The following is a 15,072-nucleotide window of genomic DNA, read 5'->3' on the forward strand; positions in this document are numbered from 1 at the left end:
AAATGGATAAGGGATATGGACTGAAGGTTGCAATAGGCTAAGGGATAGTGACAAAAGGTTGCAATAAGTCAAGGAATATGGATGAAAGGTTGTAATACACCAATGGATGAAGACCAAAAGCTATGATAGACTAAAAGATACGTATAGGATGCATGGCATTCATGAAGATCCTCGGCCTTGTCAAGATCAAAGGTGGAAAAGGGAATATGGAAATGAGGGATGATAGGATAATCGAGGGTATGATAGGCAATAGGTTATGATATGATAATTAAGGGCATGATAGGGTAATGGAGGGTAATAGGATACAATAGGATAAGATGGATGAAACTTGCCCCCAAGTATGGTATGTAAGTGTTGGCATTATTGACATTAGGATGTCATTGATGTCAATTGGTATGGCATGGTCATCAGTGGGTATGAGTAAGTAGTGGTGACCGATATGGGTGATGTAAGACATGATGATGTCAATCCATATGGGTGTAAGAAAACATATAGGTATGTTACGGGTACATATGAAATGCATCATTGACCGGTAAAGCAGGACCACCGACAAGGCAAAGCAAGCAAGCAAAATAAGAACTGAAGGATGTGAACTGGTATATATAGAGAAGTTTAATGCTGCCAGTAAATGGACTGAGTAGTTGGACCATCATGTTTGATAGAAGGCCAAGTTGATCCACTGATAAAGAAAAGGTCAGCAGGTATGAAGGTCCACTGGTGAAGTAAGGTTATACTGGTAAGGTGAGTTGAACCGACAGTCAATCTTGGTCGGTGAAGGATGCCAAAACGACATAGCAAACTGAGCATAGGCGGATGTCAAAAAGGATGACAGGTGGAACTAGGTGGCGATCACATAGAGGTTAGTGAAGTATTCATAAACGTAACAATCAACAAGTAGGTAAGCTTTAATGAAGAACCCACAAAGCATGGGAGGATGGCAGAATGTTGTGGCTCGAGGAAGAGAAGGTGGTAAGATGATTGAACTAACCATGTAAGAAGATCTGATCTTTGTACCCACTTACTAAAGGAAACAACTGAGCCATTAATGGCATTTGATCTTTGTACCCTCTCACTCCATTTCTCTTTTTCTCAAGTCTATCTCCTTCTCTCTATCAAGTCTCTGGAGATCAACCTCTCTCTCTCTCTCCCCCATTAATTCTCTCTTAACTCTCTCACCCTCTCTTCCTCTATCTCTCTATCTCACTCTCCTCCTCTGTCAAGTGTATCTCTTTCCTACTTTCTCCCTACCTCCCCCTCCCTTTCTCTTTTTCACTTAAGTCTCTCTCTCTCTCTCTCTCCCATTATTTATCTATGAAGTCTCTCCCTCTCATCCTCTATCTCTATCTCAGTCTGCCCTTCTCTTAGGAGTATCTCTCTCTCTCTCATTCTCTCCCTCTCTCCTCCCCCTCCCTCTCTCCTCCCCCTACCTCTCTCCCTTTCTCACTACCTCTCTTTCTCACTCTCTCCCTCTCTCCCTCTCTTTTCACCTCTCTCTCTAGTATCTTGTACTCTCCTTCCATCCCTTCCTCCCTCTGACTCATACTCTCTCTATCTCTCATCCTCTCTTTCTCTCTCAATCCCTCCATACACCTCTTTGATCTCTCTATATCTCCCCCACTCCCTATGTCTCTCTCTCCCCCTCTCTAAGGTGTCTCTATTTCTCTCTCTCTCTCTCTCTCATCTCTTGTCTCTCCCTCTCACTATGTATCTCTCTATCTCTCTCTTAGGCGTATCTCTCTCCCATTCCCTCCCTCTCCTCCCCCTTCCACCCTCTCTAGGGTCATATGGTATTCTTAGGGGTCATATGGTATCCTAGGGATCCATGCATGTGTCCTTAGGGGTCATATGGTGTCCTAAGGGGTCATAGGAGACCATATGACCCCTTAGGATACCATATGACCCATAATGCTACACAAGGGGTCATATGGAGTCCTAAGGGGTCATAAGACACTAAACGACCCATAATAACAACAAATAGTGTCTTGAGGGGTCATAGAACACCATATGACCTCTTACGACACCATATGGAGTCCTAAGGGGTTGTAGGAGACCATATGAACCCTTAGGACACCATATGACCCATAAGGACACCATATGGGGTCCTACGGGGTCATATAACACCATACAATCCCTTAGCACACCATAGGACCTATAACAACACCAAATAGTGTCCTAAGGGGTCATAGAACATTATATGACCCTTTAGGACACCATATGGTGTTGTTATGGGTCGTATGGTGTCCTAAGGGGTCATATGGCATCTTATGACCCCTTAGGACACCATATGGTGTCGTTATGGGTCATATCATGTCTTAAGGGGTCATATGGTGTCCTAAGGGGTCATAGGACACCATATGATCTCTTAGGAAACAATATGACCCCTAACGACACTTAAGGGGTCATATGGTGTCCTAAGGGGTCATAGGACACCACATGACCCCTTAGGACACCATACAACCCATAATGACACCATATGGATTCCTAAGGGGTTATATGGTATCCTAAGGGGTCATAGAACACCATATGACCCCTTCGGACACCATATGACCGATAACGACACCTAAGGGGTCATATGGAGTCGTAAGAGGTTATAGGACACCATATGACCCATAAAAACACTATTTGGTATCCTAAGGGGTCATAAAACACAATATGACCTCTTAGGACACCATACAACCCATAATGACACCATATAGAGTCCTAAGGGGTCATATGGTGTCCAAAGGGGTCATAAGACACCATATGAACCCTTAAGACACCATATGACCCATAATGACACCATTTGGTGTCCTAAGGGGTCATAGAACACCATATGACCCATAAGGACACCATATAATGACACCAAATGGTGTCCTAAGGGGTCATAGAACACCATATGACCTCTTAGGACACCATACAACCCATAATGACACCATATGGAGTCCTAAGGGGTCATATGGTGTCTGAAGGGGTTGTAGGATACATATATTACTCTTTAGAACACCATACGACCCCTAACAACACCACATAGTGTCCTAAGGGGTCATAGGACATAATATAATGCCTTAGGACACAATATGACCCCTACCGACACCTAAGGGGTCATATGGTGTCCTAAGGGATTATAGAAAATCATATGACCCCTTAGGACACAATACGACCAATAATGACACCATATGGTGTCCTAAGGGGTCATATGGTATCTTGAGGGGTTGTAGGACACCATATGATCTGTTAGGACACCATATGGTCTCTTCTCTTTCCCTCTAAATCTTTTTACCTCTCTTCCTCCCAACCCCCTTCTCCCTCTCACCCTCTATCTCCATCTCTCTCTCACCCCCTCTCTTAGATGTCTCTCTCTCATTATCTCTCACTCTCTCTCTCCATCTCTCCCTACCCCTCCCTTTCCCTTTCTCTATCTGTCTCTCCCTCTCTCTTAGGTGTGTTTCTCTCCCATTCTCTCCATTCTCTCTCTCTCTCTCTCTCTCTCTCTCTCCCTACCCCTCCCTTTCCCTTTCTCTATCTCTTTCTCTCTCTCTCTTAGGTGTCTCTCTCCCATTCTTTCCATTCTCTCCATTCTTTCCCCCTCTCCCTCCCTCCCCATTCCTCTCTCTCTCCTCTCTGTCCCTCCCCTTCCTCTCTCACTCTCTCTATCACTCTCTCTCACTCTCACTCCTCTCTCGCTCTCTCTTAGGGCTCTCTCTTAGGTCTCTCTCTCTCTCTCTCTTAGGTTTCTCTCTCTTCCATTCTCTCCCTACCCTTCTCTCTTTATTTTCTCAGCTATCTCTCTCTTTTCCTCTCTCTCTCTTAGGTGTCTCTCTCTTCCATTCTCTCCCTCCCTCCCCATCCCTCTCTCCCTCTCCCCTTCATCTCTCACTCTCTCTATCACTCTCTCTCTCTCAATCTCACTCATCTCTTACTCTCTTTTAGGCATCTCTCTCTCTCTCTCTCTCTCTCTCTCTCTCTCCATCTCCCCCTACCTCTCCCTTTCCCTTTCTCTATCTCTCTCTCCCTCTATCTTAGTTGTCTCTCTCCCATTCTTTACATTCTCTCCATTCTTTCCCTCTCTCACTCCCTCCCCATCCCTCTCTCTCTCTCTCTCCCCTCTCTCCCTCCCATTCCTCTATCACTCTCTCTATCACTCTCTCTCTCACTCTCACTCCTCTCTCTCTCTCTCCATCTCTCCCTACCCCTCCCTTTCCCTTTCTCTGTCTCTGTCTCTCTCCCTCTCTCTTAGGTGTCTCTCTCCCATTCTTTCCCTCTCTCCCTCCCTCCCCATCCCTCTCTCCCTCTCCTCTCTCCCTCTCTCCCTCCCCTTCCTCCCTCACTCTCACTCCTCTCTCGCTCTCTCTTAGCTCTCTCTCTCTTAGGTGTCTCTCTCTTCTATTATATCCCTGCCCTTCTCTCTCTATTTTCTTAGTTATCTCTCTCTTTCCCTCTCTTCCTCCCACTCACTTTCTCTTTCTCTGTCAAATCTCTCTCTCTCTCTCTCTCTCTCCCTCTCTCTTAAGCATCTCTTCCATTCTCTCCTTGACCTTCTCTCTCTATTTTCTTAGCTATGATTCTCTTTCCCTCTCTCCCTCCCTCCCACTCACTCTCACTCTCTCTCTCTCTCTCACACACACACACACACACACACACACACACACACACACACACACACACACACACACACAAAGGTGTCTCTCTCTCCCTCTCTCTCCCTCTCTACCCTTCTCTCCATCTATCTCTCTCTCTCCCCCCTCTCTCTTAAGTGTCTCTCTTTCCTATTCTCTTCATCTTTCCCTCTCTCCCTCCCCCATCCTCTCTCTTCCCTCTCCCTCCCTCCTTCCCATTATTTCCCTCCCCCTCTCTCAAGTGTCTCTCTCACATTCTTTCCCTCTCTCCCTCTCTCCCTTTCTCTTTCTCTCTCAAGTCTCTCTCTCTTTCCCTTTAACACTCTTTCTTTCTCTCATATTACCTTTCTCTTTCCCTCTCTCCCTCCCAAGCTTAACCTAAGAGAGAGATACCTAAGAGAGAGAGATAGAGACTAAGTGAGAAGGAGGAAGGGATGAAAAATGAGTATGAGATTAGATAAAGAGACTAGGTGAGAGAGAGGAGTGGAGGAAGGGAAGGGTTGAGAGAGAGAGGTTGATGGAAATAGAAGAAGAGACTAGAGATAGAGAGAGCCCATTTGAGATAAAGGGAGGGAGTAAGGGAGGGGTTGAGATAAAGTTGAAGTCAAAGAGATGGAGGAAGGGAGTGTTGTGATCCAAGAACACTCAGAGGGGGGGGTGAATCAGTGTTTTGTTGGAATGCACATTTTTTAACTTTCTAGACCATGCATATATAAACGGGTAAACAAATAAACATATAACAAGAAGAAAATAAACCATCCACATAAATGAACACCATAACACACAGAGTTTATTCGTGGAAAAACTCAATGAGGAAAAACCACGATGGGATTTGTGACCCACAATATCAGTTCACTGACTATATGAAAAGATATTATATATAACAGGGGCCTGCACTTGCAGGAAGGCACACTACCTAGAGCATACTACTCATCACTAAAGAGCCTCACTGACTACAAGATTTTTGCCAAAGTAAATTACTGAAAAATGAACTCAAGAATGCATCTGCTATGCCAAATAGAGTTCCGGTTCTAGTTCTACTCTATATCGGTTCATAAACTTTGAACTGCTACCGATATCTCTTCTCCTCCAGGAATGCTTTTCAAGCTATCTACATATCATTGCATGATATAGCATTCGCATATAAAATGATCTCCATACATATATTTCGCATCATACAGTTCTGCTATATTCTCCTATACACATTTTATATATCTTACTTCCTTTCAAAAATAACCTAGCAGACTGACCTATATACCTATTACAAATGATATGCCTTATGTCAGCTTACAATACATTTACAAAAGATATTCAATGTCGGCCTTGACAATATTAATTACAAAATGATTTAAGTAAATCCTCCTTGATGTCGACTTCCAAATAATTATTGATGCCGGTGTATCCCTGAATGCTCCAAAGCCAGTATCTGCCTGTATATGCTTCCTAGTGTCGGTTTATGACTTCCATCATATCTTGTTTCCATCAATGACAACAAAATGAATCCAATGAGTGTCAATTGCCAACAATCTCCCCCTTTGGCATTGATGGTAACACTCATGTGAAAAATTGATTCCCTACCGATATGCTCCCCATGAGTAATACAATCCATCTGAAATGTGTTTCCTTGATATTTTTCACATATGAACATACTCCCCCTTTGACATTAATGCCAAAGACCAGTGAAAGAATTGAACGAATAAAAGAATACTGCTAGTTTCACTGGAGCTTAGTCATCTTCAGTATTTCTGAGTATGCCTTTTGCAATAATTGAAGATATGTATCCCAGCCAGATTTGAAAGTATTAGAAATAGATGCAAGTCCACTTAGTAAGTGTGCAAGTGTTTCTTTCTCTTGGATTCTGCCAGTGTGAGTTTAGCTATCATATCCACACACACTTTCTTGTGAACACCCAATGAATCTAGTCTAGGACTTACCAATCCTCTTAGATTTCTTGCTCTTCTCATGATTTTATCTCTCTTCTTCTCAAAAGAAAACAATTGGTTCTCCAAGGACAAAATTTGTCCATCAACAAATGTGGTTAGTGTAGTCAATCCATCAAAAGAGAGCAATTTTAGCCATCTTATCATATAACTCCTTCAATATTTTATCTACATTAGCTGTAAGACTTTATATGTTACAACACACTCTGTAGATATTTGTACATTATTTTAAACAAACCTCAATAGGGATAAGTTTGTCCTCAATTTTCTTCTTCCCTGTTTCTATAAGGTGATCAAAAGCTATTCTTTTTGCTGCTGTGAAATTGTCCAAAGCTTGTCGGTCTGCAATCTACCTCAGAGATTGAAAAGTGTTGGATATGTGCCCTGTTAGAGTCTTGAGATTACCGGAAGGGCTTGCTCCATCTTCAATCTGATAGTCAGGTAATAATCTGTGCAACACAGAGATTGATTGATCAATTAATCCTTTATCTACAGTACCTTCCTTCAGTAATTTCTCAGTAGCCATCATCATTAATTCAGTTGGACTCAACTCAGAGACTAATTTCTTCTCAACCTAAGAAGTGTCAATTGCCAAAACCTTTGTTGGGGAATCAATTTTACCTACCGATATGGACTCAGTGGCTTTTACCTTATCCATCTCAACCTCTATTGCACTGGTGGCTTCGCCACTTGGTGCAGTGTTGGTTACTGCCAGTGGAGTATTATCCACAAAATTTTCAATGTCCTGTACATTTCCTTGCTCAAAATTGGTATGTGCCGGTACAGATTATACACTCTCCTTAGTTGCCGGTTGTGTTTGAGTATCAATAGTTACTTCCAGTTATGTCAAAACTAGAGTTGAACTGCCCAAAATACCTTTCTCTTTTGATTTGTCAGGAATGGTGGAAGTTGTTGCCCTTGCAAATTCTTCTTGAGATGTGAGAAAGTCTAGTTTTTTCTGAAAGAATTTGGTCCATCCCTTACTTGTCTCATTTACCACCTCATTTACTCTCCCCATCATAAGGCTTATCTGTCAGGATTTACTACTGAAGATTGTCCTATTTGCAGTGTCAATACATCTTTTTATATCCTCATTATTTACAACACCACATAATTCCAAAAGTGCTACTTCTTTGATCTCCCTATCCCTCTTGACAATGTCAAGTCTCCTAGCCTCAAGTTTATTATACAAGGATAAAGATATCTCCTTCAAAATTTCAACTAAGGCTTTCTTATAGATGTCTATATACAACAAAATAGCCTCTTCTAGTTCATTTTTCTCATTCTCTTCTAAATATTCATAATACTTTGATATATTTTTCAATATTCCATCTTTTATAATTTCATCTATAAGCTCAACGCAGGTCATTGTGGTCTTACCGATTCCAGTATCATCACCCTTCTTCTTTTTGCTTGTGGTTGCCTGTGTGACTGGTTTCCTTTTTTGCATAGACTTCCTTGCCAGTGGTGGAGGTGCAGTAGGCTTAGTTGCCTTTCTAACAAGCCTCCTCCTAGGCTCTGCCTTCTTCTTCTTCTTCTTCTCTATCGGTGGTTTTACCATAATCTTCCTTTGTACCCTTCTGAAAGCCAGAGGTTCATTATCCTTAGGATCAGAGTCTGAAGTGATAGGAGAAATGTGAACTTGTGGCTTCTTCACTTCTGCAGTACCAACCTCTGCCAGTTTAGCAACCTGTTTTGATTTGGAACCCAGTTGAGTGTCTATCTTATAAATCACATCTTGTACATATGCAGACATCTTTTCTATTTTCTTCTTTCTTCTCTTCCTGTTAAAACTACTTGTCACTTCAAGATCCTTCTCTCCTGCTGTACCAAAATGTTTTGTCTTATCATCTAATGGGGCATCTAACAACATCTTTGCATATAGTTCAAAAATGCTATCATCCACCTCATATCCAAGCTCAGTAATCCAAATTTGCCTAGGTTCAACTGCTTCCATAAGAGTTTCATTAGTTTTTACCATGAAACAAATATCAGTGGAATACTTCTCCACAATGTTCTTTGAAATTCTCTCCCTTTGCCTCATGTTTTCTTGAAAATTCTTAAAATACGCCCAAAGTTTCTCATCTCTGCCGATACCAAGATTGGTGATAGCTTCCTTGATTTGCATACCTATCGGTATGTCATGAGCCCAATGGTTCTTCCCTAGACTGGGTAGCTCATTTAGGAAGTAAAGCATTAAACAAACAATCAAGTTTCCATATCTAAAGGTGTCTTTCTTGATTCCTTTGATCTTTCCAAGGTTTAACATCAACTCACTCCTCATCCACACACATAAATCATACTTCACATTATTCCTCAACATTTGATATGCAACATGAATGCATGAACTAGCAACAGAATTCAATCGGCTGGATTGAGTTACCTTGTAACCTATGATCATGCTTGCAAACTTGATATCCATGTCGGTGATTGTGCTTATCCTCATTGATCTGCTATCAGGTGTAGCACCAGTGAGTTTTTCGACCTCTGTGTTGGAAATTTTCTTGCCAGATTCTTGTCCGACCCTGGGCAAGCCGGCGACAACTTGAATTGCCTCAGTGATCATGTAAGGCCTATCTAGCCAAATACATTCATTGTGAACCCTGCTCAGAACGTATCTGATCACCTCATCTTTGAATTCTGGTATGTATAGTATACTAGTTAATCCTAGATCCTCAATTTCTTTGAATTTTGGTTTGATGGTTTCAGAGTCTCCCAATATCATGGATTGATACATGATTTTGATGTCTTCATTGCCCAAATCCTCAAGGGTGCAGTGAATGTATTCCCTCACATCTTCGACATACATTACAACATCAAGAACCCTAGAAAATGCTCCTCCAGAGTCTTCCTTTTTAGCAATTTAGGGAACCTCCTTAAATACCGACCTTAACCTATCCTTAATTTCGATAATGGTGGGATTTGCAATAAAAGTAGGAGCTAAAGATATAGATGCCATGTCAAAAAATACCTGAAAGTAAATGTTGGTGGAAGTTTGATAACTGCTTGAAAGCTTTTCACAATGCTTCTGCTCACTCTTGACTTGCCTTTACTTTTCTTTGAATGCTTGAATGCTTGGTGAGTGAAAATGAATTCACTTACCCTCTTTTATCAGCGAATAAAACCCTAGTTTTCTATAATAAATGCTTCACCGACAACCCTACGGATGCCGGTTTCACAGTTATGTGCCAGGTGAACCTTCATCAAAGATGAACATAATTCTCTAGATCTTTTCCAGATCTCCTTAGATTTGTTCTGGGATAATATGCAAAATTTAGCAATGACTTTGCCAACCCCTAAGGCTTCTACCTCAGTTACTGGTGAAATTTCATGCCAGTGGAGGAATACTCTGTTCTACTGGTGGAGTTACCGGTATAGATCCATCTCCACTTGGTTCTTTGGATTTTCTAACCCATTTCTTGGTGTGATCTTTTTATATTTCATCTACCTTCTTCTTTCCTTTCTCATTATCTTTATCATTATTAACCGGTTGAGTCTTTCTTCTGCAATACTTAGCAATATGACCTATTTTGTTGCATGCATAACATGTAACATTGTTCTTCTGAATTGCTTTGACATATCTGATATCATTTATTGACCTATAATGATTAGCAAAATGTCCAAACTTTCCACACACATGGGATTTAACATTCATTCTGCAATCTTATGATCTATGACCATATTTCTTGTAGTTTGTGCATTGAGCGGGAACAAAATTGTAGTTTTGATTTACCTTATTTCTACATTGTTTAGCCATATGCCCAAATTTATTGCAAACAAAACATCTACCATTGAATTTATAAGCATTAGATTGCCTTATTGGTTTCCTTTGTTCTGATGAGTTCTGCATACCGGTTGTCTGATCTTCATTTGCAGTACCAGAGCTTTTGCCTTGTACAAATCCAAGTCCTCTAGAATAATCAATCTGTCTTTGTCTTTTCAATAAGTCATCCACTAGTGCAACACTGATCCTAAACTTTTCTTTATAATCATTTGCAATAGTCAGATCATCTCTCAGAGTGGTTACTTGTCCTTCAAGTTCTTGTTCATTGTTCCGAGAGTGTGCCAAATCAGTTCTCAACAAATTATTCTCATGGGTCAATCTGCCACATTCATCAAATTTGTTCTTCAGAGATATAACAAGATTATCTTCCTTCTTCTTTCTATCCTCAATATCTTTTGATAACCTCATAGTCAGATCTTGCATTTCATTCTTCATGACAATGTTTGCTTGGCTTAGTTTCTGACATTGTTCCTTAAGAGCATTCTTCTCCTCATCATCCGGTTTATGCAAAAGTTCTTTTGTCTTGGCTTGAGAAGATGATAACCTTTCTTGTAGGATAAGAATGAATTCATTTGCAGAATTCGATTCTTCTTGCAATTTCAAGTTCTTCATCGTTTTAGCATCATAATCCTCAAGAGCCATCTCAAGTTTCTTCTCCATATCCATGTTCAAAGATTCCAATTTCAGGATCCTCCTCAAGCTGTTAAAATTATTCCAAGGTAGCAAGATCTAATACCAATTGTTGGGATCCAAGAATACTGAGAGAGGGGGGCGGGGGTGAATCAGGTTCCGCTAGAATGAACAATTTTTAACTTTCTAGACCATGCATATATAAATTGGTAAACAAAAAAACATATAACATGAAGCAAATAAACCATCCACATAAATGAACACCATAACACACAGAGTTTATACATGGAAAACCTCAATGAGGAAAAACCATGGTGGGATTTGTGACCCACAATATCAGTTCATTGGCCATATGAAAAGATATTACATATAACAGGGGCTTGCACTTGCAGGAAGGGACACTGCCTAGAGCATACTGCTCATCACTAAAGATCCTCACTGACTACAAGCTTTCTGTCAAAGTAAATTACTGAAAATGAACTGAAGAATGCATCTGATATTCCAAATAGAGTTCCAGTTCTGGTTCTGCTCTGTACTGGTTCATAAACTCTGAACTACTACCGATATCACTTCTCCTCCAGGAATTCTTTTCAAGCTATCTACAGATCATTGCATGATATATAATTTGCATACAAAATGATCTCCATACATATATTTTGCATCATATAGTTCTGATATATTCTCCTATACACATTTTATATATGTTACTTCCTTTCAAAAATAACCTAGCAGACTGACCTATATACCTATTACAAATGATATGCCTTATGTTGGCTTACAATACATTTACAAAAGATATTCAATGTCGTCCTTGATAATATTAATTAGAAAATGATTTAAGTAAATCCTCCTTGATGTCAACTTCCAAAGAAGTATTGATGCTGGTTGCAGTGTTGGTGTAGCCCTGAATGCTCCAAAGCCAGTATCTGCCGGTATATGCTTCCTAGTGTGGGTTTATGACTTCCATGATATCTTGTTGCCATCAATGACAACAAAATGAATCCAATGAGTGTCAATTGCCAATAGGGAGGGGTTGAGGGAAGGAGAGGAGGAGAGAGAGATCTCAAGTGAGAAAGAGGGAGGGATGAAGGTAGGGCTCTCTAGTTTTGTCTTTCTTACTTCGTCCCTCCTTCCTTCCCTATCTATTTTTCTTTATCTCACACTCTTAAAAATCCCCCTCCTTCTCTCTACCTACCACTCTTTTCATCCCTCACTACTTTTAACTCCCCTAACTCTCTACATCCTTCCCTTCATACTCTCTCTCTAAATATCACCTCCACTTCTATCTATCTGACCTATATATATATATATATATCTCCTTCTCTTTGCACCTCTCTCTCTCTCTCTATGTAGGTATTTAGATAAATATTTTAAGGGGGGAGTGCAAAAAGGTAGGTAGATTATGTAGATAATAAGAGCTTAGTGATTACTAAAATTTGATTATGTTTGAGAAATTATAATATATCTAAAGCTTGGGGAGAGAGGTGAAGAGAGGATGGAGAGATAGGAAAATAGATAGGTCTAGAGCTTAGGGGAGACAAATAGTGTGAAATAGAGAGATAGAAAGTGAATGATGATATAAGCCTACTGATTACTGAATTTTGACTAAGTCTAAGAAATTATAGGATCTCCTAAAATCTAGAATCTGCATTATGGCTTCTAGAGATGTAAAACCACTCTCAAACATCCATACAATATATACAAAAAATATAACTTAAAGTATTTCTTATACTTAAATGCTATATTTTATGTATATATCCTCCTAAAAAACCTAATGGAATTCTAAATGAATTGCATACAAGTCCATATTACTAATCTAACATTATTAATTTGAACCCCGTACACAATTTTTATTATTAAAACCTAGTATGCACTTCATATTCAAAATACCTTGTATGTGGTTTTGTTTATAAAAACCGCATATGTGCTTCATATTCAAAATACCCCGTATGAGCTTTAGTTTATTTAGGCTTGTGAATAGGCTTGGATGACAAAGTTGTGGGTTGGAAGTTTGATTTCCCTCTATTTCCCTCATTTTTGACGTGTTTTATTTTATCAATTTGGTTTCTCGACTTTGTCATCATCAGGTTTACACTTCATCAACTGAGTATTTCTAAAATTTCCACCATATTTTCACCCATCTTCTGAGCTTTCTAACCATATAATTTTTTTTAAATTTGAACACTAACATATTATTCTTGAATTTCTTTTACCAATGTGTTCATAGTTCTCAGAGACATGTGTACCATTTTTTTAATAACTTTTGATCTAGTTATTCAAATTTTTAAAAAATTATATATTGTTGTAGTGCACTTTATTCTTTACAATATTAATTTTTTTTTGCATTTTTGATTGTTTTGGTGTAAGTTATGCTTCACGCACGAATATGTACTTGATTTTTCAAAATGTGCTTGATTCAAAAAATTATAAAAAAAAATACTAAACAAAAAATCACAAAAAAATACACAACTTCTAGCTTTCTCACTCTTAACTATCTTTCTACCCAAGGATTTGTCAAAATACTAAATCTAACTATGACTTTTTTGATTTGCACATCGGACACTATGTTATGTTTTTCAGAAAAAATCAGGATCTATTTTTCATGCACAAAGGATTTGAACCCCTTAATCTTATCCAATTTTGAAAAAAATTAGAATTTTCGAAACTATATTCAGAGTACTAAAATCTTTGTTCTTTGAGTATCTTCATATCTTGAGCGGATGACTCTCAACTTTCTCCTCCAATTTCAAGATTACTTGATTTCAGAAGAAAAAAAGTGTCCACTTATACCCCTCTTTTTGCACACCATCTTGGTGCACTTATCATGCGTGAAAGTTTTTATCATATGTGCAATAACATAGGTCATATGCGCTATTTACCTCATATGCACTACACTACAAGTTTTATGCACTAAACTATCATATGCACGACTTTAAATTTTACATGGGTGAAAAATTAAAAATATGCCCTAGCTTTGACCTAGCCAGATGCGTAAAATTGTGCATCGTATGCGCTAAATGGTGCATAGTATGCACTAAAAAAGCCCTAAATGCACTAAAATATGAAAAAAAATATTAAATCGACCAAAAAATGTTGGCATATGTGCAAAGCATGATGACATGATGATATTGTATGTTGTCATTGATGTCAATATGTTGAAGTATGAACCAGTATGGTGTAGTAAGCAAACTGGCAAGAGAATCGACATGATGATGTAAACCAGTATTGGTGAAAAGGTGAACCGACATGTTGGTATGAGAACTGGTAAATGTAAGTCTTGTATTGTTGGTCATTTGGCATGATTACCGGTTGGTAGTCTCAACTTCAGGGTTTTTGGTTGATGCATTCCAAGCTTGTGCGATTCAACCGATGACATCTTGTGATGAGTTAGTATTGTAAGAAGACCAGATAGTGTTGCCACATTAGCCTTGTGCGCGTGAAGGATTTTCTAGAGGATCTTGCATGGAGAGTGATTCTATCTACCTCGAGAATGTGTGAAGTGTCTGTAAACAGTGGAGAGCGCATGATGAGTTATTAGCTTCCTGAAGCAGCAAATAATGAACATTGGAGAACGTCTTGAGATCTCTTCAAGACTATTGTATTCGATGTAGTGTGATTAACGGCCAGGATTGAACCAACTAGATTGTAAAACCTAAATGTTTAGGGTTTAGGGTTTATGCTACCGACCTATCGGTTTCCTATAAGGTCAATGATGTTTTTCATTTTGAAGTTGTTGGAAAATGGTATGTGTGTATCCCAGTGAGCGATACTTGATTCCTGCTAGACCGAAGAAGTGTGTTGATACCTACAGAGTGTGATTGCAGAAGAAAAGGAGCTTAAGTGGATCTACCTTGGCATTGAATGCTGTTATCAGATCAATGTATTATTTGTAGACTTTTAACCATTTCAACAGTTGGAAAATCCCTTAATCGGGTAGCTTTAATAGGCTTTTGTGTAAATCCTTTAACAAGGTGACTCAATTCAATGAGTTCTTCAAATCCTCTTGCAAGGTAACCTCTAATAGGGTTCTAACCTCTAACCAGGTATTTAGCCATCCCTTAACTGGGTGATCCCTAGTAGGATCGGTTCCTAGCAGAACCTATTGTAAAAGTCTCTAACCAGA

This window comes from Cryptomeria japonica, chromosome 10 (genome assembly GCF_030272615.1).
Source record: "Cryptomeria japonica chromosome 10, Sugi_1.0, whole genome shotgun sequence".
Lineage (NCBI taxonomy): Eukaryota > Viridiplantae > Streptophyta > Pinopsida > Cupressales > Cupressaceae > Cryptomeria > Cryptomeria japonica.